Raw genomic sequence first — 24,359 nt, forward strand, 5'->3', positions numbered from 1 at the left:
TGGCATTTGAGGCCGACTGCAGAACGATTCTACTGCCGCCACGGTCAAACGCACGGCTTTCCGGAGTGAGAAGGAGCGCCTGGTCCCCGGCACGAATCCGCCCGGCGGACTTGTGTCGAGGTCCGGTGAGCCGGCTAGCCTGTGGATGGTTTTTAGGCGGTTTTTCATCTGCCTCGGCGAATGCGGGCTGGTTCCCGTTATTCCGCCTCAGATGCACTATGTCGGCGATTGCTGCGCAAACAAGTTCTCCACGTACGCGTACACCACCATTACTGTACCACGCAAACATAGGGATTACACCCATCTGGTGTGAGACGTTCCCTGGGGGGATCCACCGGGGACCGACCCGCACAATAGCTCTGAAAAAAGAGTGGTTCGGTTTGGGGCGGCGGAGGGGTGGACTGCGGTAGCCGTCGTGGGGTTGTGGACCACTGCGGCTGCGGCGGGGACGGAGCCTCTTTGTTGTTTCTAGGCCCCCGGTTATCATACAATACAATACATACAAGGAACACTAAAATAAGATGCGAGAAATCAGGACTCGTACGGAGGTCTTTAGACAGTCGTTTCTCGCACGGTCTATATGCGAGTAGAACAGGAAAGGAAATGGCTAACAGGGTACAGGGCACCCTCCGCCATGCACCCTACGGTGATTTGCGGAGGATGTATGTAGAAGCAGAAGCAGAATATAAACATTTTAAAAGAAAGAACCAACGACATTGGCGGACACATAGCGCAAAAAACAGTCGTACATATCCAGAGGTTGGAGTCTTCCCATAATTATGCTCAAAGGAGAAATACACTGCCAGAAAAAAATAGTACACCTGGGAAGATGGCGTCGATTTTACTCAGATGACGGCATAGGCCACCTGGAGATTAATAAAAGCACTCCGTCTTCAGGCGACGAGTGGCCTACCGGGACCATCCGACCGCCGTGTCATCCTCATGGAGGATGCGGAGAGGAGGGACGTGGGGGCAGCACACCACTCTCCCGGTCGTTATGGTGGTATTCTTGATCGAAGCCGCTACTATTCGGTCGAGTAGCTCCTCAATTGGCATCCTGATGCTGAGTGCACCCCGAAAAACGGCAACAGCGCATGGCGCCTGGATGGTCACCCATCCAAGTGCCGACCACGCCCGACAGCGCTTAACTTCGGTGATCTCACGGGAACCGGTGTAGCCGCTGCGGCGAGGCCGTTGCCCTGGAGATCAATACATATACTGATAATAGTTTCAACATCGTCCACCATAGCGACCAGAGCGCCATCTGTGTTTGCCCCGTAACTGTGGATGCTCACAACCAAGAGGATCAGTGTGGTGCAAACGTGTGAAGCAAGTAGGCAACCACACCACGCTGACACACTCGTGCTTCCTACAGCCAACTGAGCAAATTTGAAATGGGTCAAATTGTGGCCTTACGACTGGCGGGATGGTCCTTTCGGAGAACTGCCACACAAGATGGACGTGCCGCGTCAGTCGTACAACGATGCTGGTATCAGTGGTCAAGTGAACATTCTCGCACACGTAGACGAGGTTCTGGGGGCCCTACGCAGCGCAGACGCCCCCCAGGATCGTCGTATTGTAAGGTCAGCAGTTGCAAATCGTACAGCTACCACTGGTGAGAGGGCTTGTGAGCCAAGACGTGACAACACGAACCGATTATCGGCGGCGTGACTGCGGGCTCGCACACCTGTAGCCCGTCTTCTACTCACGCTCGCATTCGGGAGGACGACGGTTTAATCCCGCGTCCGGCCATACTGGTTTAGATTTTCCGTGATTTCCCTAAATCGCTCCAGGCAATTGCCGGGATAGTTCCTTTGAAAGGGCACAGCCGACTTACTTCCCCATCCTCTCCTAATCCGATGAGACCGACGACCTCGCTGTTTGGTTTCTTCCCCCAAACAACCCAACCCCACCCCCCAAAACCCCCTCCAGTCAAGCCACACCATCGACCTGTGTGGCTCTACTAGTGCCGTCAGAGGATCACTTGGGAGATGGAATGGCGCGCCGTGGTCTTCAGCGATGAAAGCAGATTCTGTCTGCACGGAAGTGATAGTCATTCGCGCGTACTACGTTGACCTGATGAGCGCTGTCTCGTAGAGTGTATTCGTGCTAGATACACTGTCCCCACCCCAGGATGCGATAAGCTACAACTCTCGTGTCTCTGGAGTGGACGCGAACCAGCGCTCGGTACGTGCAGAATGTTGTTAGACCACCGCGAGACCGCTACGGTCGCAGGTTCGAATCCTGCCTCGGGCATGGATGTGTGTGATGTCTTTAGGTTACTTAGGTTTAAATAGTTCTAAGTTCTAGGGGACTGATGACCTGAGATGTTAAGTCCCATAGTGCTCAGAGCCATTTGTTGTTAGACCTGTTCTTTTGCCGTTCTTGCAACATGAAGGTGACGCGTTGTTCCAACAGGATAACGCTCGCCCACACACTGCCTGTGAAATTGAAAGTGCCCTGCAATACGTGCAGCAACCTCCCTGGCCAGTATGATCTCCGGACTTGTCTCCAATTGAATTCGTATTGGATATGATTGGAAGAGGAGTGAATTGTCCGACTTGTCGACCAACAATTCTACAGAACTAGGTGAACAGGTCGAGCAGGCGTGGCATAACTTATCCCTAGACTACATTCGCTGTTTATACGATTGACTAGATAACAGAGTTAGCGCATACATTACCGCCCGTGGAGGCTACACTATGTTCTAATACGGGTGTTTCAGCATGGGTCGGTTCCTGATACCCCAGAACTGCCTGTGCTATTCATCTATAAATGTAATCATGTCCTCCATGTGTACTGTTGGCAACGGCCTTGACGCAGTGGGTACATCGGTTCCCGTGAGATCACCGAAGCGCTGTCGGGAGTGGCCGGCACTTGGATGGGTGACCATCCAGGCCGCCATGCACTGTTGCCATTTTCCGGGGTGTACGCAGCCTCGTGATGCCAGTTGATGAGCTACTTGACCGTATAGTAGCGGCTCCGGTCCAAGAAAACCATCATAACTTCCGGGAGAGCGGTGTGCTGACCACACACCCCTCCTATCCGCATACTCACCTGAGGATGGCACGGCTGTCGGATGGTCCCGAAGAGCCACTTGTGGCTTGAATACGGTGTGCATGTGTACTGTTGCAACAATAAATGTTGAGTGAATTGGAACCTTGGAAAATGATGTACAAATTTTTTCCGGCAGTGTGTAATCTGAATACACTAACGAACACTGTTTCAGAAAACATGTAGAAATATTGCTTAGGGATGAATACCTGTTGAACTGAATGTCACAGTCGGAAAGAAAATATATTTTAACAGTGCTGAATTTCTTAGTAGTTTACCAAAACCATTCTAAATGAATATCTTGTTCTATCAGAACACAGAGGAGGGATTATCGTAACGTAAGGCAAAACCTCTTATAAATTATGAATGTATTGAGAAACAATAAATGAAGTATCATTAAATCTCATTAGATTTTTTTCAAAGGGAGTATTTCACTATAGGTTAAGAAAGCAATGAGAATAGTTTTGTTTATAATTATCAACTATTTTGTATTTTGACGTAACTTTGTAGAACCACGAGTAGCATCAGATGATAGATTTGGAAGACTATATGACTTTTTTTTAGTCTTATAGCTCCGTATTGTCTCGATAGCGGGCCATTAACGATTATTGTAGGCAGGCGGCTATGTCGCACGAATGGCTCGCTTGTTCCTGTCTGATAGATGCTGTACTGGCCTCATCTGTGGCGCTCTAAGTGACCGAATAATTCGTCGAAATTGTTTACAATGCTCGCCAGATTAATCGTAAACGGCGTTGGGCACACGGCATGATATATTACCGTTCTGTAATCTGCCATCGTTGGCGGGCTTCATGAATTCGATGGAGACGTTTACGTTTTCCCTAAGCTATTCACCAAATTTTTTAATTATCCAGTTGGCTGTTTACGTAGTCACGTTACATTAATTTCGTGAATGAGTTTTCGGCGAGCTGTATACGAAATACTAGCTAAAATACGGATTTGTCATTCTTGTTCGGGATCCCGTGCTACCTCCGATTCATTTTCAACAGACTGCTGAATTTAACAAATAACAAATCACTAGGTCGTTGTGCTTCAGCCCTTTTTCCTTCTCTAATAATCACGCTGCCGATGTTACTAACAATAGAATTTTCCTTTCGGGCACTGCAGCCTTCATGAATTCTATGGAAGACGCAACCATTGGTGCACGAGATGTTCGGTTGAACAGCTCTACTGTCCAACTGACCTTAGATCAGTGACAAAAGGAAAATTGACCAGTGCCGTTCAGTAATGTATTTATATCAATCGAACAGCTTATGTGAAAATGGTTATGATTACATTTTACGTTAATAGCGTACAACGAGAGCACAATTCGTTCAAAACTGATCTCTGAAATCCGGTGCTTTTTATTTGCTGTGAGCTTTCTCGCCCAACGCCGAAATCTGTGTAGACGGTTAAAGTGCGATAAGAAGACATTGTAATGTTATCTTTTTCTTGATAGAAAGTAGCTTATCAGTGAAGAGTGCACAGATTACATTCAACTTAACGGGACAGAACCAGACAGCGCCTGATTTAGCACTTCTTTGTTCACAGCAACAATTAACCGCTGAAACGGCCATTCCGTCGTACCCACATCTGTTCACGCAGAACAAGGTTGGTTCAAATGCTCTGAGCACTAAGGGACTTAACATCTGAAGTCATCAGTCCCCTAGAACTCAGAACTACTTAAACCTAACTAACCTAAGGACATCACACACATTCATGCCCGAGGCAGGATTCGAGCCTGCGACCGTAGCGGTAGCGCGGTTTCAAACTGAAGCGCCTAGAACCGCTCGGCCACAACGGCCGGCGCAGAACAAGGGATCTCACAGTTTTTCCAATAAATGTTAAATAATAATCCACTCATTTCGGTTATAGTTGTATTCGTAATTCTGTGACAATCAACATAACGTTTAGCTCGATTTAAAGCAGATGGCATTTGACAGGCAGCGGGCTGGACTACCCCCACCACCATTACACACCTATGGGATCCTAGCACGGTCGGCTCCCAATGTCTACTGGCTTAAACTCCGCAAAGCATTCTGCCTGCCACCATTTCTCAAGTACGAAACTTTTCTGAACGCGAAATTTCGCCTTTTCAGCGAAAAAAAACTACAGCTCTAACTAAAATTAAAAACAGCTTTTTCACAAAAAATGGTTCAAATAGCTCTGAGCACTATTCTGAGCACTATGGGACTTAACATCTGAGGTCATCAGTCCCCTAGAACTTAGAACTACTTAAACCTAACTAATCTAAGGACATCACACACATCCATGCCCGAGGCAGGATTCGAACCTGCGACTGTAGCGGTCGCGCGGTTCCAGACTGTAGCGCCTAGAAACGCTCGGCCACACGGCCGGCAGCTTTTTCACATGCTTCGAGAGTCTATGGAGATTTATACGTGAATTTAAGAATTTTTACGTAATTGTATGTGGCTGATAGAATTTTTAAATTTGGTATTTAGTAAGAGACAGCGACAAATCTGCAAAAGAAAAAAAAAAAAAAGCCATTTTCCGAAGCCCACGCGTAGCAAACGTAATCCGTTACGAGATTTAGGAAAGAACCATTTTCAACCGGGGTACTTTCGTAATTTAAAAAAAAAAAGTATTTTGGCGAGTTCAGTACATTACGAGTTACGTCGTGATAAGTTTGAAACTGTTCCCAAGATGGGAAATTTTTACCCGTTTCAAGAAAATGCACCTAATTGTATCCCTAATTAAAATTAAGAAGCGATTTTTGAAATCTGAATTAAAAACAGCCCTTGTTGCAGCTTATTCTTTTGTTAACTAACGCCAGAGATTTTAATAAAGTCGTACCAGCAAGTGTCGGCGAGTTCATCTGATTCGACGTGTGCTTCAGTCTAGCACAGAGCCGTTTGATTATTTTAATATGCTGTAAAAGGAAAATCTTAAGATAAACTGAAGATACCCCACGAAGGCGAAACGTGCAGTTACTAAAAGAGTAAGTTGCAATCAAGACTGTTTTTAATCCAAATATTTTACATGCGGTTGCTGTACGAGACGGCCTAATGGAGTGGAAGAAATTTTACTTTTGAAATGTTGGAGACGCCGTGGGTCTCTACACCACAAGTGCATCACAGAATTTTTGTGTGTTTTTGTTGGAGATATAACGCGGACGCTGCGATGGCCGGCTGCAGACAATATCCGTCGCGCACGAGGGACGCAAAATAATTTAAATTGGAGTACAGCAAAATTACTTTCGATTATTCGTCACCTCGGGTCCAGTATAACCTGCGCATTGTATACTGAACATTCGCGCCTATTTACCATGACTGAGTACTTTGGAAATATGCACTAGAGTTCATCATTTTTTGTATGAAAGTACGTCAGCGGTTTCGATGTTTCTTCGTCACTATTGTTAAAATTCTTAATGACTCAGACGGCATTGACAATCAATTATATTCCATTAAAATTTCAATAAAAGCATTCCTTGGGTTTTTCAAGAGATACATCATTCGAATGGCTCTGCCAACGAAAGCAGATTGCCTGAAGTTATGAAGAAACAGCGACTTTTGCGCTCGCATACGGGACGACGACGGTTCGAACACGTGACCGGCCATCCTGATTTAGGTTTTCCTTAATTTCCATGAATCGGTTAAGGCCTATGCCGGGACGGTTCCTTTGAAAGGGCATGGCGATTTCCTTCCCCATCCTTCGCTAATCCGAGATTGTGCTCCGTCTACCCCGTTGTCGACGAGTCGTTGAACACTAATCTCCTCCTCCTCTTCCTCCTCAGTTAGTCGACAGCAGGCACTACAGATAGCTTGTGACGTGTCATAGTGGCACTGCCAAGACCCTCGGTGTTAGTGGCTACATTTCCAGGAACCAGAGCGGAATGTGAATGGGTTCTTAAGGAGTCCTATGATTGTCTGGCAGTCGTGGCAGGCCGCACGCGCGCCAATATATCCCTCTGTGAGTCGTTCGCTGGCATGCTACCTTGACTGTGGCGTTTCCGGGAACAGTGACGCAGCCCGTCCTAGACACACACACATATACACACTCACATATTTCCTCTGCTTGGCATTACTTATCGGAAACTTTCAGAACATCCGCAGCCCTTTCAGAAGTAAGGAAACCCTGTGCTTGGTAGCATGAGGAACATTTTCAACAGTAAGACGTTCGTCAATGGTTACAATGACACATTTAAACACTGCAGCTATTTTCAGGTGGTTACACTGATCATTCGCTCGCTGTGTTTGTACGTGACTTCCACTGTGCGTATTTGGCCGCACAGTATGCTAGTTGAAGATTATTACGAATAAGAGACTTCCCTGATTTCCAACGAGAGCAAGCTACGGGAACAGAGTTATAACATGTATCGATGACAGCTTGCGTTTACTTCTTAGTTTCTAGAATGAAATTTTCACTCTACAGCGGAGTGTGCGCTGATATGAAACTTTCTGGCAGATTAAAACTGTGTGCCGGACAGAGACTCGAACTCGGGTCCCGAGTTCGAGTCTCAGTCCGGCACATAGTTTTAATCTGCCAGAAAGTTTCTTAGTTTCCGTTTATGGGGCACAGATGGGATGGTGCTTACAACAACTACGTGTTAACTAGTTAGTTGCATGTTATGTGGATCATAATTATAACCTATCACTATCATGTAGAAGGAGTCAGTTTTACAATTATAGTACATCTACATCTACATTTACATTTACATGATTACTCTGCAGTTCACCTTTAAGTGCTTGGCAGAGGGTTCATCGAACCACAATCAAACTATTTCCCTGTCATTCCACTCCCGAACAGCGCGCGGGAAAAACTAACACCTAAACCTTTCTGTTCGAGCTCTGATTTCTCTTATTTTATTTTGATGATCATTCCTACCTATGTAGGTTGGGCTCAACAAAATATTTTCGCATTCGGAAGAGAAAGTTGGTGACTGAAATTTCGTAAATAGATCTCGCCGCGACGAAAAACGTCTTTGCTTTAATGACTTCCATTCCAACTCGCGTATCATATCTCCTACATTATCTCCCCTATTACGTGATACAAAACGAGCTGCCCTTTTTTGCACCCTTTCGATGTCCTCCGTCAATCCCACCTGGTAAGGATCCCACACTGCGCAGCAATATTCTAACACAAGACGAACGAGTGTAGTGTAAGCTGTCTCTTTAGTGGACTTGTTGCATCTTCTAAGTGTCCTGCCAATGAAACGCAACCTTTGGCTCGCCTTCCCCACAATATTATCTATGTGGTCTTTCCAACTGAAGTTGTTCGTAGTTTTAACACCCAGGTACTTAGTTGAATTGACAGCCTTGAGAATTGTACTATTTATCGAGTAATCGAATTCCAACGGATTTCTTTTGGGACTCATGTGAGTCACCACACACTTTTCGTTATTTAGCGTCAACTGCCACCTGCGACACCATACAGTAATGTTTTCTAAATCGCTTTGCAACTGATACTGGTCTTCGGATGACCTTACTAGACGGAGCTGTGGCAGTGGCACCGCCAAGACCCTCGGAGTTAGTGGCTACATTTCCGGGAACGTAGTACTGCAGCAACTAGACGTGGCATGAACTGAACAAGTCGTTGGAAGATACTGACCCATGATACATGGAAAGCGCTCCATAACTGCGAAAGTGTAGCATTATGAGCGAAAAATATGACGAAAAATCTCAGTGTTTCTCCACATACATACACTTACGCAAATTTAAAAAAGAAAAAAATCTTCTGTGAAGTAAAAGAAGTTAACAAGCAGATATGATTTCGTGCTACCAACGCTCTGCATCAGGTCACACTGCTCACTGCTACGGCTGAGGGACCACTTTGAGGTTGTTGTATGTTTAGAACGAGCAAATACTGCGCTGAAGAAGAAATCATTCGTTTTGTTGTCGCTGCAGATTAGTCCCAATCTCTCGAGAAATTTAGGTTTACTTCCCATCATTCTTTTAGTCTGTCTTCGAAACATCTGTCAATCATGTCCTTACTTACTGCTATATGAGTTTCTGAAAAATCTTTCTTGCGAAAATGTTTTAGGTGTCTGCTGCCTGCAAAATCTGCGACACGGTAACACGCAGACCTTCGGCATCGTACGTTTCTGTACCTGATTATTCTTCATTCCGGTCTGTGCGTAAACAGTGAGTTGCATATACTTCTTGTGCACGGGGCGCGAGGAAGGCCTTGAAACACTCCGGTGATCGTCTGAATTATGCATGAGCTCCGCCGCACACGAGGCTTACAGCCGCGGCGCGTAGAGTGTTGGAATGCTTCTAGTCTTCAGACAGTCATCGACAGATTCATACGTGCTCAGACTGCCTCACGTTCCTTTCAGTCATAGCTACAGCCATAGGTCGTTATCTGCTTTCTGCCGCGTGGCAGTGCTTAACTTCGCAACGCGTCTTCTGACCAAAAATTGGTGTCTTCGCATGTCGGAAGTAAAAGAAAAAGAAAAAGTTACGAGTGTAGTTTCTCTAAGTGTTGGTCTTGCTACATTACTAAATCGGTATAGGAACGCTTTGATCGTCCTGTTGATAAAGTATACTCTTGCCTTCTTCCCATCTTTGAACTAACTTATCCAACCAATTAGAGGAGAGCTTATTGTTTAATGTAGACTTCGAACCGAACAGACTTTTCTTTTGGTCTGTAGTGTGGAACTCAACCACTGAGCCACCTATCGTACATCGAGGTGAAAAAAGTTATGGGATACCTCCCAATATCGTGTCGGACCCTTACCTGCCCGTAGTACTGCAGAAACTAGACGTCGCATGAACTGAACAAGTTGTTGGAAGTCCCCTGCAGAAATACTGACCCATGAGACATGGATAGCCGTCCATATTTGCGAAAGTGTAGCATCAGCAGGATTTTATGCACCAACTGATCTCTCTATCATGTCCCATAAATGTTCGATGGGATTCATGTCGGCCGATCTCGGTGGCCAAAACATTCCCTCGAACTGTCCAGAATGTTCTTCAAAGCAATCGCGGACGATTCTGGCCCAGTGACATGACATCGTTGTTTAAAAAAGTCCAAAGTCCAAAGCCTGCAAATGTTCTCCAAATAGCCGAACATAACCATTTCCAGTAAATGATCGGTACAGTTGGACCAGAGGACCCAGTCCATTAAGTAAACACAGCCCACACCATTATGTTGCCACCAACAGCTTGCACAGTGCCTTGTTGACAATGTGGGTCCATAGCTTCGTTGGGTCTGCACCACACTCGAACCGTGCCATCAGCACTTCCCAACTGAAATCGGGAGTCATCTGACCAGCCATGGTTTTCCGGTGTCTAGTGCCCAACCGATATCGTCACGAGCCCAGGAGAGGAGCATGTGTCGTGCTGTTATTAAAGGCACTCTCGTCGGTCGTCTGCTGACACAGCCCACTAACGCTACATTTTGGCGCACGTTCGTCATGCGTCCCACATTAGTTTCTGCGGTCAGTTCACGCAGTATTGCGTGGTCTAGGGGTAGCGTCTTTGATACATAATCAAAAACGGCTTCGGTCCAGGATTCGATCCCCGCCACTGCCTAAATTTTGATAAATAATCAGTATTGGCGGCCGAAGACTTCCGGCATAAGAAGTCAGCCTCATTCTGCCAACGGCCTTGTCAAAGAGGGCGGAGGAGAGGATAGAGGTTCAGGGCACTCTCTTGTCCTACGGGTGGGAAATTGCCCCTAAAGGCGGAAGAATCAGCAATGATCAACGACATGAGGATGCAGAAGGCAATGGAAACCACTGCATTAAAGACAACGTGTATCCACAGGACATGTGGCCTGTAATTGAAGAAGTGTCATGATGATCTCTCCATTGGCAAAAGATTCCGGAATAGTCCCCCATTCTGATCTCCGGGAGGGGACTGCCAAGGGGGAGGTTACCATGAGAAAAAGATTGAATAATCTACGAAAGGATAACGTTCTACGAGTCGGGGCGTGGAATGTCAGAAGCTTGAACGTGGTAGGGAAACTAGAAAATCTGAAAAGGGAAATGCAAAGGCTCAATCTAGATATAGTAGGGGTCAGTGAAGTGAAGTGGAAGGAAGACAAGGATTTCTGGTCAGATGAGTATCGGGTAATATCAACAGCAGCAGAAAATGGTATAACAGGTGTAGGATTCGTTATGAATAGGAAGACAGGGCAGAGGGCGTGTTACTGTGAACAGTTCAGTGACCGGGTTGTTCTAATCAAAATCGACAGCAGACCAACACCGACAACGATAGTTCAGGTATACATGCCGACGTCGCAAGCTGAAGGTGAACAGATAGAGAAAGTGTATGAGGATATTGAAAGGGTAATGCAGTATGTAAAGAGGGACGAAAATCTAATAGTCATGGGCGTCTGGAATGCAGTTGTAGGGGAAGGAGTAGAAGAAAAGGTTACAGGAGAATATGGACTTGGGACAAGGAATGAAAGAGGAGAAAGACTAATTGAGTTCTGTAACAAGTTTCAGCTAGTAATAGCGAATATCCTGTTCAAGAGTCACAAGAGGAGGAGGTATACTTGGAAAAGGCCGGGATATACGGGAAGATTTCAATTCGATTACATCATGGTCAGACAGAGATTCCGAAATCGATACTGGATTGTAAGGCGTACCCAGAAGCAGATATAGACTCAGATCATAAATAGTAGTGATGAAGAGTAGGCTGAAGTTCAAGACATTAGTCAGGAAGAATCAATACGCAAAGAAGTGGGATACGGAAGTACTAAGGAATGACGAGATACGTTTGAAGTTCTCTAACGCTATAGATACAGCAATAAGGAATAGCGCAGTAGGCAGTACAGTTGAAGAGGAATGGACATCTCTAAAAAGGGCCATCACAGAAGTTGGGAAGGAAAACATAGGTACAAAGAAGGTAGCTGCGAAGAAACCATGGGTAACAGAAGAAATACTTCAGTTGATTGATGAAAGGAGGAAGTACAAACATGTTCCGGGAAAATCAGGAATACAGAAATACAAGTCGCTGAGGAATGAAATAAATAGGAAGTGCAGGGAAGCTAAGACGAAATGGCTGCAGGAAAAATGTGAAGACATCGAAAAAGATATGATTGTCGGAAGGACAGACTCAGCATACAGGAAAGTCAAAACAAACTTTGGTGACATTAAAAGCAACGGTGGTAACATTAAGAGTGCAACGGGAATTCCACTGTTAAATGCAGAGGAGAGAGCAGATAGGTGGAAAGAATACATTGAAAGCCTCTATGAGGGTGAAGATTTGTCTGATGTGATGGAAGAAGAAACAGGAGTCGATTTAGAGGAGATAGGGGATCCAGTATTAGAATCGGAATTTAAAAGAGCTTTGGAGGACTTACGGTCAAATAAGGCAGAAGGGATAGATAACATTCCATCAGAATTTCTAAAATCATTGGGGGAAGTGGCATCAAAACGACTATTCACGTTGGTGTGTAGAATATATGAGTCTGGCGATATACCATCTGACTTTCGGAAAAACATCATCCACACAATTCCGAAGACGGCAAGAGCTGACAAGTACGAGAATTATCGCACAATCAGCTTAACAGCTCATGCATCGAAGCTGCTTACAAGAATAATATACAGAAGAATGGAAAAGAAAATTGAGAAGGCGCTAGGTGACGATCAGTTTGGCTTTAGGAAAAGTAAAGGGACGAGAGAGGCAATTCTGACGTTACGGCTAATAATGGAAGAAAGGCTAAAGAAAAATCAAGACACTTTCATAGGATTTGTCGACCTGCAAAAAGCGTTCGACAATATAAAATGGTGCAAGCTGTTCGAGATTCTGAAAAAAGTAGGGGTAAGCTATAGGGAGAGACGGGTCATATACAATATGTACAACAACTAAGAGGGAATAATAAGAGTGGACGATCAAGAACGAAGTGCTCGTATTAAGAAGGGTGTAAGACAAGGCTGTAGCCTTTCGCCCCTACTCTTCAATCTGTACATCGAGGAAGCAATGATGGAAATAAAAGAAAGGTTCAGGAGTGGAATTAAAATACAAGGTGAAAGGATATCAATGATACGATTCGCTGATGACATTGCTATCCTGAGTGAAAGTGAAGAAGAATTAAATGATCTGCTGAACGGAATGAACAGTCTAATGAGTACACAGTATGGTTTGAGAGTAAATCGGAGAAAGACGAAGGTAATGAGAAGTGGTAGAAATGAGAAGAGCGAGAAACTTAACATCAGGATTGATGGTCACGAAGTCAATGAAGTTAAGGAATTCTGCTACCTAGACAGTAAAATAACCAATGACGGACGGAGCAAGGAGGACATCAAAAGCAGACTCGCTATGGGAAAAAAGGCAATTCTGGCCAAGAGAAGTCTACTAATATCAAATACCGGACTTAATTTGAGGAAGAAATTTCTGAGGATGTACGTCCGAGTACAGCATTGTATGGTAGTGAAACATGGACTGTGGGAAAACCGGAACAGAAGAGAATCGAAGCATTTGAGATGTGGTGCTATAGACGAATGTTGAAAATTAGGTGGACTGATAAGGTAAGGAATGAAGAGGATCTAAGCAGAATCGGAGAGGAAACGAATATGTGGAAAACACTGATAAGGAGAAGGGACAGAATGATAGGACATCTGCTAAGACATGAGGGAATGACTTCCATGGAGCTAGAGGGAGCTGTAGATGGCAAAAACTGTAGAGGAAGACAGAGATTGGAATACGTCAAGCAAATAATTGAGGACGTAGGCTGCAAGTGCTGCTCTGAGATGAAGAGGTTAGCACAGGAAAGGAACTCGTGGCGGGCCGCATCAAACCAGTCAGTAGACTGATGACCAAAAAAAAAAAAAAAAAAAAAAAAAAAAAAAGAAAAAAAAAAAAAAAAAAAAAAAAAAAAAAAAATTGCCTGTGTGTTAGCACTTACAACTCTGCACAGCGCCACTGCTCTCGGTCGTTAAGTGAAGGCTGTCGGCCATCGTATTGCCCTTGGTGAGAGGTAATGTCTGAAATCTGGTACTCTCAGCACGCTCTTGACAATCTCAGAATACTGTCTTCCATATCGATTTACGAAATGGGATGTCTCAAGCGTCTACCTTTTTGCGTTGAAAGTCTATAATTTCTCGTCGAGCGAGCATAGTCATGTAGGAAACCTTTACACATGAACCTCCCGAGTTCACATGACAGCTCGGCCAATGCATTGCCCTTTTGCACCTTCCATACGCGATACTACCGCGATTTGTATATTTACAAGTTGCTATCTCATGACTTTCGTCAGCTGAGTGCGTACAGTAAATAATTAGTGTAACATATATGAAAAATCACTGTCTTGTGGTAAGACCAGTGGTGGTATAAAGGCTCATAGTTTACACAAATGTCAGATTGATCGCAGTTACGAATACTGCAGCTTCTAATCACTCATTAACGTTTTTTGTATATCAATTTCCCTGCGTTTGTTGTCAGTAGGGGAACTACAATGAATTTTCCTTCAGTCATATAACAGAGCAAAGGCAAGCGCTGGAGGTGCTATTATAGACAACATGTACCATTTTCTAGTACTTCTTATTTAGGCCGGCCGTTGCGACCGAGCGGTTCTAGGCGCTTCAGTCTGGAACCGCGTGACCGCTACAGTCGCAGGTTCGAATCCTGCCTCGGGCGTGGATGAGTGTGCTGTCCTTAGGTTAGTTAGGTTTAAGTAGTTCTAAGTTCTAGGGGACTGATGACCTCAGATGTTAAGTCCCATAGTGCTCAGAGCCATTTGAACATCTCTCTAGACCCCAGACCATCACTACTTTTTCTGGTTTCGCTTCTGTGGAAGAATGGCCTGTTGTTCCACCATAGATAGCCAGACAGCCGTGCGGGGTAGCCGTTCGGTCTCACGCATCTTGCCACATGTCGGGTGGCTCCCCCCCCCCCCCCCCCCCCCCAGCGCGTCAGAGGTTCGAATCCTCCCTCGGCCATCGGCCATGGGTGTGTGTGTTGTCCTTAGCGTAAGTTAGTCTAAGTTAGATTAAGTAGTGCGTAAGCTTAGGGAGCGATGACCTCAGCAGTTTGGTCCCATAACACCTTCCCACAAATTTCCTCTATAGATATTCGAGCTCCTTATTGAAAGTATCCACAGCAGGGCTATAGCCGCCAAGAAGGCGGAGCGTGGACACAATTCACGTTAATGTACTGCTCATTGGTGTCCGGATACCTTTGATCAGATAGTCTGTACAACACAGAATGATCTGAGTAGCATTGCTATAGAGGGTTCTAAAGCCGTTTGCTAATATCTCTGGTCTCTTGCAATAGGTTTGTTGTTGCGACTTTCACAGTTATTCTTAATAATAATACGTGGATATAATCTATCCCTTTACAGCCCTGCAATCTGAAGGGCCGATAAATCCAAAAAATCATTTTCCTTGATGGATAACCGTCTTTATGAAGTTCACCATGCAGCGTCTTGCACGGTGATCTACGACTAATTCTAACTTCTCTGTAGATTATTTAGTTTGCTACTTCCTTATGAGAAAAAACGAAAGAATTAACATAGCCGAAAGCGATTTGCAACTCACTCGAACGTCTTCGTTCAGTTATATATGGCCGCAGCGCGGTAGTGCTTCTCACTTCTTTATAATCTCACATGTTCTTGAACTATTTTCGAATCTAAAAATTTCATCAGTAGTATCACTCCCTATATTCTCTTTCATAAGCTTAGTTAGTCAGTTGCATGTTCCATAAATCGTCTGCATGATTTCTATCGACACTCCGCGGAACGTATCACTTTGGAGGTCATGTATACATTCTCTCTCTCTGTGTGTGTGTGTGTGTGTGTGTGTGTGTGTGTGTATACCTTTGCGTAGCCGCATTTACTAAATGCCATATAGCACAGTGGCTTATATTAAATAAAAATGAACGATGGCTTTGATTGACTGTTCCGTCGATTCTTGGTAGAAATGAACAAGTTAATCTTTGTTTTTACTCATGTTACATTTATCGTCTAAGTAAATATATTTTCCATTATACTACATAGTCTACCATGATTGATTCAACATTCGATTATAGAGTACAAGGCGTTGTCCGGCAGAAATGTTGTCAGCGTACGTTTGAAATTTATTCTGCTACCTGTCAGATATTTTACGTTATTAGGAAAATAATCGATGATTGTTCTGGCTGCATATTGAACTCCTTTCTGAACTACTGAGAGCTTTATTAATGACTATCGAAGGCAATTTTCATGTAGAAACTGAATCACAAGTCACGTTTCGACATTATTTGACGCTGTATCCGTTTTAAACTGCAGCTATGCAGACAGGCGAAAAAATTGGCAAACAAATGGACGAACGAGGGAGGTTTTCACCGCGTATCCGTGGCATCGTGGTGTATTCAAGTACTCCGTCTCTTGTGGACTAAACATAGAAACTATATGAACGTAACGCGAAAGTGGTATACACGTCAGAAACAAGAGTAAAATCTATAATGCTTTCGTTAAAGGGAGAACGTTGTACAGGAAGTTCGGAAATTCTCGTTACAGATTTCTAGGACTTATAGAGGGAATCGATTACAGAATACTTTGAATAGGAACCCAAGTGCCGAAACGTACCGTTTCTGTCCTACGACGGTTTCAGTTTAGATGTTTAACTCACCCATATTTCTTGAGGAATTGAATTACCCATGAAGCAGAACTATTATTAGGTAACAATTCTGAATAAAACAAGATGAAACATGGATTTATCACTTAAGCACATATGTTTATACTAACACTTAAACATTACTGTCTGTATGTACAGTATACTGGATTCTTTTTTGTTTTGGAATAATGTAGACAGGTAACGTAAAGTGTTAATACGAAGAAATGTGCTTAAGTGATAATTGGTGTTTCGTTATGCTTCCTTTCGAATTGTTACCTAATAATTGTACTGCAATTCAAATCCTCAAGCACAAGTGGTTGAGTTAAACATCTGAACTGTAACCGTCGTGGAACGAAAATGGTACGTTTCCGGAACGGGTTCCTACTCAAAATATCATGTACTCACTCCCCTCTACAAGTGCTAGAAGTTTGTGACGGGAATTTCGGAACACCCTGTATAGCACGAACAAAAATACTAAGAAAGAAAATGTATATCTTACTCTGCATGACAGCGTTTCTCATACATGTATAGTAAATATAAAATCAAAGTAATCTGTTATAACGGAAAGAAATAGTGTGGTTTCAGCTGCAAAATAGGAAACTAGAAACATCAAAGCGCGTAAATACTGCTCTGTGTCTGTGGAAAAGTTAGATGAGTTACCATATGTTCCCGGGCTCGATTTCCGGCGGGGTCAGGGATTTTCTCTGCCTCGTGATGACTGGGTGTTGTGTGTTGTCCTTAGGTTAGTTAGGTTTAAGTAGTTCTAAGTTCTAGGGGACTGATGACCACGGATGTTAAGTCCCATAGTGCTCAGAGCCAGAGCCAGTTACCATATGAGTGTAATCATTATTCGTCTATAACTTCACTAGAACATGTTGGTGTCTGGCGGTCCCCGAATGGTGGTGTTCGAATCTGTTGCCGTGACGCAAATGAAGTCACTAAAAGGTCCATTGCTGATTCTCAGGGCACAGAGTGCCAGACGCACATTTTCATTTAATGCGCCTCCGTCAGAAAATTCTGCAGCGCCAGAGAACCGCTTTCCATGGAGCTTATCTAACTAAGGCCTCTGAAAAGGTCACTTTCAGATATTATTCATGGGACTCGTCGACCGCGCCGAGCAAAATTACAAACTGATATGGCAATTTAAACGCAATCAGAACTTGTAAAATATGGCTTGCTTAAGTTCAGTTAACTCTGGCTGTAACAGTTACAAAGCTTTTACTGGTTATCTCATATTTTGGTAGTACTCCTTTTCATTTTGCTCAGCTGCACTGAGACAAACATAATTTTCTCGATGTGTCACTGCAGTTAGCTTCTTGCCTAGCAGTGGGGGGACCTGTACTATCAGAATCTCTCTACGTCTAGAACTACAAACATGCTCAGCAAGGCTCCGAAAGGTGCGTGGTGGAGGGTACCCTGTACCACTACTAGTCATTCCCTTTCCTGCTTCGCTCGCAAACAGAGCGAGGGAAAGACGTTATCTATATGCGTCAGTCTTTTTTTTTTTTTTTTGGTCATCAGTCTACTGACTGGTTTGATGCGGCCCGCCACGAATTCCTTTCCTGTGCTAACCTCTTCATCTCAGAGTAGCACTTGCAACCTACGTCCTCAATTATTTGCTTGACGTATTCCAATCTCTGTCTTCCTCTACAGTTTTTGCCCTCTACAGCTCCCTCTAGTACCATGGAAGTCATTCCCTCATGTCTTAGCAGATGTCCTATCATTCTGTCCCTTCTCCTTATCAGTGTTTTCCACATATTCCTTTCCTCTCCGATTCTGCTTAGAACCCCCTCATTCCTTACCTTATCAGTCCACCTAATTTTCAACATTCGTCTATAGCACCACATCTCAAACACTTCGATTCTCTTCTGTTCCGGTTTTCCCACAGTCCATGTTTCACTACCATACAATGCTGTACTCCAGACGTACATCCTCAGAAATTTCTTCCTCAAATTAAGGCCGGTATTTGATATTAGTAGACTTCTCTTGGCCAGAAATGCCTTTTTCGCCATAGCGAGTCTGCTTTTGATGTCCTCCTTGCTCCGTCCGTCATTGGTTATTTTACTGCCTAGGTAGCAGAATTCCTTAACTTCATTGACTTCGTGACCATCAATCCTGATGTTAAGTTTCTCGCTCTTCTCATTTCTACTGCTTCTCATTACCTTCGTCTTTCCCCGATTTACTCTCAAACCATACTGTGTACTCATTAGACTGTTCATTCCGTTCAGCATCTCATTTAATTCTTCTTCACTTTCACTCAGGATAGCAATGTCATCAGCGAATCGTATCATTGATATCCTTACACCTTGTATTTTTATTCCACTCCTGAACCTTTCTTTTATTTCCATCATTGCTTCCTCGATGTACAGATTGAAGAGTAGGGGCGAAAGGCTACAGCCTTGTCTTACACCCTTCTTAATACGAGCACTTCGTTCTTGATCGTCCACTCTTATTATTCCCTCTTAGTTGTTGTACATATTGTATATGACCCGTCTCTCCCTATAGCTTACCGCTACTTTTTTCAGAATCTCGAACAGCTTGCACCGTTTTATATTGTCGAACGCATTTTGCAGGTCGACAAATCCTATGAAAGTGTCTTGATTTTTCTTTAGCCTTGCTTCCATTATTAGCCGTAACGTCAGAATTGCCTCCCTCGTCCCTTTACTTTTCCCAAAGCCAAACTGATCGTCACCAAGCGCATTCTCTATTTTCTTTTCCATTCTTCTGTATATTATTCTTGTAAGCAACTTCGATGCATGAGCTGTTAAGCTGACTGTGCATTAATTCTCGCGCTTGTCAGTCCTTGCCGTCTTCGGAATTGTGTGGATGATGCTTTTCCGAAAGTCAGATGGTATATCGCCAGATTCATATATTCTACACACCAACGTGAATAGTCGTTTTGTTGCCACTTCCCCCAATGATTTTAGAAATTCTGATGGAATGTTATCTATCCCTTCTGCCTTATTTGACCGTAAGTCCCCCAAAGCTCTTTTAAATTCCGATTCTAATATGGATCCCCTATCTCTTCTAAATCGACTCCTGTTTCTTCTTCTATCACATCAGACAAATCTTCACCCTCATAGAGGCTTTCAATGTATTCTTTCCATCTATCTGCTCTCTCCTCTGCATTTAACAGAGGAATTTCCGTTGCACTCTTAATGTTACCACCGTTGCTTTTAATGTCACCAAAGGTTGTTTTGACTTTCCTGTATGCTGAGTCTGTCCTTCCGACAATCATATCTTTTTCGATGTCTTCACATTTTTCCTGCAGCCATTTCGTCTTAGCTTCCCTGCACTTCCTATTTATTTCATTCCTCAGTGACTTGTATTTCTGTATTCCTGATTTTCCCGGAACATGTTTGTACTTCCTCCTTTCATCAATCAACTGAAGTATTTCTTCTGTTACCCATGGTTTCTTCGCAGCTGCCTTCTTTGTACCTATGTTTTCTTCCCAACTTCTGTGATGGCCCTTTTTAGAGATGTCCATTCCTCTTCAACTGTACTGCCTACTGCGCTATTCCTTATTGCTGTATCTATAGCGTTAGAGAACTACAAACGTATCTCGTCATTCCTTAGTACTTCCGTATCCCACTTCTTTGCGTATTGATTCATCCTGACTAATGTCTTGAACTTCAGCCTACTCTTCATCACTACTATATTGTGATCTGAGTCTATATCTGCTCCTGGGTACGCCTTACAATCCAGTATCTGATTTCGGAATCTCTGTCTGACCATGATGTAATCTAATTGAAATCTTCCCGTATCTTCCGGCCTTTCCCAAGTATACCTCCTCCTCTTGTGACTCTTGAACAGGGTATTCGCTATTACTAGCTGAAACTTGTTACAGAACTCAATTAGTCTTTCTCCTCTTTCATTCCTTGTCCCAAGCCCATATTCTCCTGTAACCTTTTCTTTTACTCCTTCCCCTACAACTGCATTCCACTCGCCCATGACTATTAGATTTTAGCCCCCTTTACATACTGCATTACCCTTTCAATATCCTCATACACTTTCTCTATCTTTTGATCTTCAGCTTGCGACGTCGGCATGTATACCTGAACTATCGTTGCCGGTGTTGGTCTGCTGTCGATTCTGGTTAGAACAATCCGGTCACTGAACTGTTCACAGTAACACGCCCTCTCCCCTACCATCCTATTCATAACGAATCCTACACCTGTTATACCATTTCTGCTGCTGTTGATATTACCCGATACTCATCTGACCAGAAATCCTTGTCTTCCTTCCACTTCACTTCACTGACCCCTACTATATCTAGATTGAGCCTTTGCATTTCCCATTTCAGATTTTCTAGTTTCCCTACCACGTTCAAGCTTCTGACATTCCACGCCCCGACCCGTAGAACGTTATCCTTTCGTTGATTATAACCTCCCCCTTGGCAGTCCCCTCCCGGAGATCCGGATGGGGGACTATTCCGGAATCTTTTGCCAATGGAGAGATCATCATGACACTTCTTCAATTACAGGCCACATGTCCTGTGGATACACGTTACGTGTCTATAATGCAGTGGTTTCCATTGCCTTCTGCATCATTGCTGATTCTTTCGCCTTTAGGGGCAATTTCCCACCCCCAAGACAAGAGAGTGCCCTGAACCTCTATCCTCTCCTCCACCCTCTTTGACAAGGCCGTTGGCAGAATGAGGCTGACTTCTTATGCCGGAAGTCTTCGGCCGCCAATGCTGATTATTTATCATAATTTAGGCAGTGGCGGGGATCGAACCCGGGACCGAAGACGATTTTGATTATGCATAAAAAATGCTACCCCTAGACCACGGGTCTCGGTCACGGGTCCTTATTTTCGTGGTCCTTATGAAAAAGCTACGTTCTGCAGTCAGCTTCAGATGCCGGTCCTCTAAATTTTCTCAGTAGTACTCCTCGAAAAGAACGTCGCCTTCCCTTCAGGGATTTCCATATGAGTTTCCGAAACATCTCGTAAGACCTGCATATTAGTCAAACCTGCCGGTAAAATATCTAGCAGCCCGCCCATGAACTGCTTCGATGTCTTATTTTATCCTACATGGTACAGATCCCAAAAATTCTCGCAGTACCCAAGAATGGGTCGCACTAACGTCCTATATGCCGTCTCCTTTATAGATGAACCATACTTCTCTAAAATTCTCCCAGTAAGCCTTCTCTATTACATGCTCCTTCTATTTCATATCACTTTGCAAACATTACGCCTAGAAATTCAATCGACGCGACTGTGTCAAGCAGTATCCTACTAACTCTGTTTTCGAACATTACGGATGTTCTTTTTTTTTCCTTCTCATCGGCATTAATATCCTTCCTATGGCCTTCTGCTACGGAAATCCGATAACGTCCGGTATTAGCAGATGGGAGTGAGATGGAAGTACAACTTACTTGCATACGTATTTTCTCCTCAGTTTATGACCGTTAGTTTGATGGACTAGAGGTGGTCTTGAGGCAACAACCAAATTAATTCTTTAAAAGAAGGTTTTATGTTAAAGAACTGCATGTCGACAGTTATAGAATATGCAAAGTATAACACACCGGCCATTTTCAGTATCCGCTTCCAGAACACTGCTCAATATTTACAGCAGAGCTCTACGCTCCTTACCAGGCCACCCAGTACATCCGGCTACACAGGCTTTTTTAATTGTTTCATATGCTCCGATTCTCTCAGTGCCTTGCAGAGCTTCTGTGTGCTGTACACAGTGTATCCCTTAGTGCAACGGGTCCAAGAAAGCTTCCATTTGCTCGCTGTTGAGGGAGCCACTGTGGTGTTCATGTGGGTCCCTGGTCACGTCGGTCTGACCGGAAACGAAGCTGCTGACGCTTCTGCCAAGGCAGAAGTCCTCCCACATCGGTCCGCTAGCTCTCCCATCCTTTCGAATGATTCCCGTGTTGTCGTCTGTCGGCATATGGTGTCACTTTGGCATCACCACTGGTCTTCCCTTCACGGGAACCAGCACTGGGGAATTAAGCCTCTTTCAGCGGCTTGACCGACCTGCTCTCGGCCCTCGCGCCGCGAAGAGATCATTTTTCTAGGTTGCTTATTGGGTATTGTCGTTTTAGCCATCGCCATTTGTTAAGTGGCGATCCCCCGCCACCTTTGACGGTTCATCACTTCGTCACCGAATGTCCTTTCTTTTATCCACTTACGTTCTCACGTAAGCTTTCTGTCTGATTTATCGGCTGTTTTGGTGAACGACTCGCGGGCTGTCGGCAGTGTTTTACTTTTCATCCGTCGCAGCAACACGGCGAAGGAATTTAATCTTGGGTTTGGGACCACCTCTGTCACTGCAGCGTGTTTTGTGGACCTTTCTGCACGAGGAAGTCCTTGCTCTTAGCCCGCTTTCCTTCCGTCGACTGGGCTTATTTAAAAAAACGAAACAACCTGAAGCTCATTAGGTGACAACGAAGTCCTTAGCTACGGAATCCTTGCATGAAAACTTCTCGGTTAACTTGCCGTGTCAAAGTTTGATAAAATGCTAAGCTTTCGATTACTGCCCCCATCATCATCAGAGACTGCGTATGACTTAGCCACTGACGATAATGGGGACAATCGTCGAAAGTTTTGGGTTGTATCTGAATTTGACGTGGCTAGTTTAACGGGAACTTTTAATCCGAAATATCACTTGATTGTTCATTTGAACTATTACAGCAACTATCGAAGCATGTCGCAAGATCACATCAAACAAGAGGTGGTGGTGGTGGTGGTGGTGGTGGTGGTGGTGGTTAGTGTTTAACGTCCCGTCGACAACGAGGTCATTAGAGACGGTGCGCATGCTCGGGTTAGGGAAGGATTAGGAAGGAAATCGTCCGTGCCCTTTCAAAGGATCCGTCCCGGCATTTGCCTGAAACGATTTAGGTAAATCATGGAAAACCTAAATCAGGATGGCTGGAGACGGGATTGAACCGTCGTCCTCCCGAATGCGGGTCCAGTGTGCTAACCACTGCGCCACCTCGCTCGGTTATCAAACAAGACAGTACGATGCCATAAAAAACACAAGTGCATTTAGGAGAGTGCATTTACGCCACATCGTGGTCGTCTACTGGAAACACAGTCGAAATGAGCGGTCTGCCTAGGGACTCTAGGGCAGAGTGAAGATTACCGTCGAGGATGGGGAGGGCGGGAGGGGGGGGGGCAAATTTCGGCACCGTAATAGGTCAAAACCTGTCTGAAAGGTTATTGAAAAGGCTAAAAATTGGTGTATACATTCCTGAATGTTTTTCACCATTACTAGATGGGTTTCAATTAAATTGTTGCAATACACTAAAACCAGTATTTGACATAAATGTTAACACTGCAAAAACAGAAATAAAAAAGTGTTCGCAAATTCGTCCCCCACAAACTCAATAATACAATTAATTTAATTGAATTTTTCCATTCTTACATTGTCAAACGCTTTCACTATTACAAACCACTTAAAGGCCATGAATAAACACTGTTTTCTAATTATTTTCAGCCTCCCAACTGAGTGTCACTTATGGATCTGCGTATCTATGTAGACGCAGAGCGTGTTTCTCTCCGATTGCGTTTTTCATGGCAAATACTATGAATTTTCAATCACAGTTACAAATTTCGACCTTGGGGCGAAAATAGGAACTGCAAAGGGAACGAAGTTACGAGCATCTTCATATTTATTATAAAGGCCGCTACAGCAAGATTGGCCAAATCCTTCAGAACAGCGATCGCATGCCAGAAGCTCCAACAAACGATTGAAATACAGCCCAATATTTGAACACAATTCAGTGCTCAAAATAGGAATAGCAGGCTGTTAATCTGACTGCTGCACTAATTTACTTCAGCGTAAAAAGATGAATTC

The 24,359-nt window shown here is 44.2% G+C and overlaps 1 pseudogene; it reads right to left on the reverse strand.

The window, feature by feature from the left end:
• Nucleotides 1–1,082: 1,082 nt before the first annotated feature.
• LOC124608014 lies at nt 1,083–1,199 on the reverse strand (annotated as a pseudogene).
• Between the last annotated feature and the right edge of the window lie 23,160 nt (nt 1,200–24,359).

This window comes from Schistocerca americana, chromosome 3, assembly GCF_021461395.2.
Source record: "Schistocerca americana isolate TAMUIC-IGC-003095 chromosome 3, iqSchAmer2.1, whole genome shotgun sequence".
Lineage (NCBI taxonomy): Eukaryota > Metazoa > Arthropoda > Insecta > Orthoptera > Acrididae > Schistocerca > Schistocerca americana.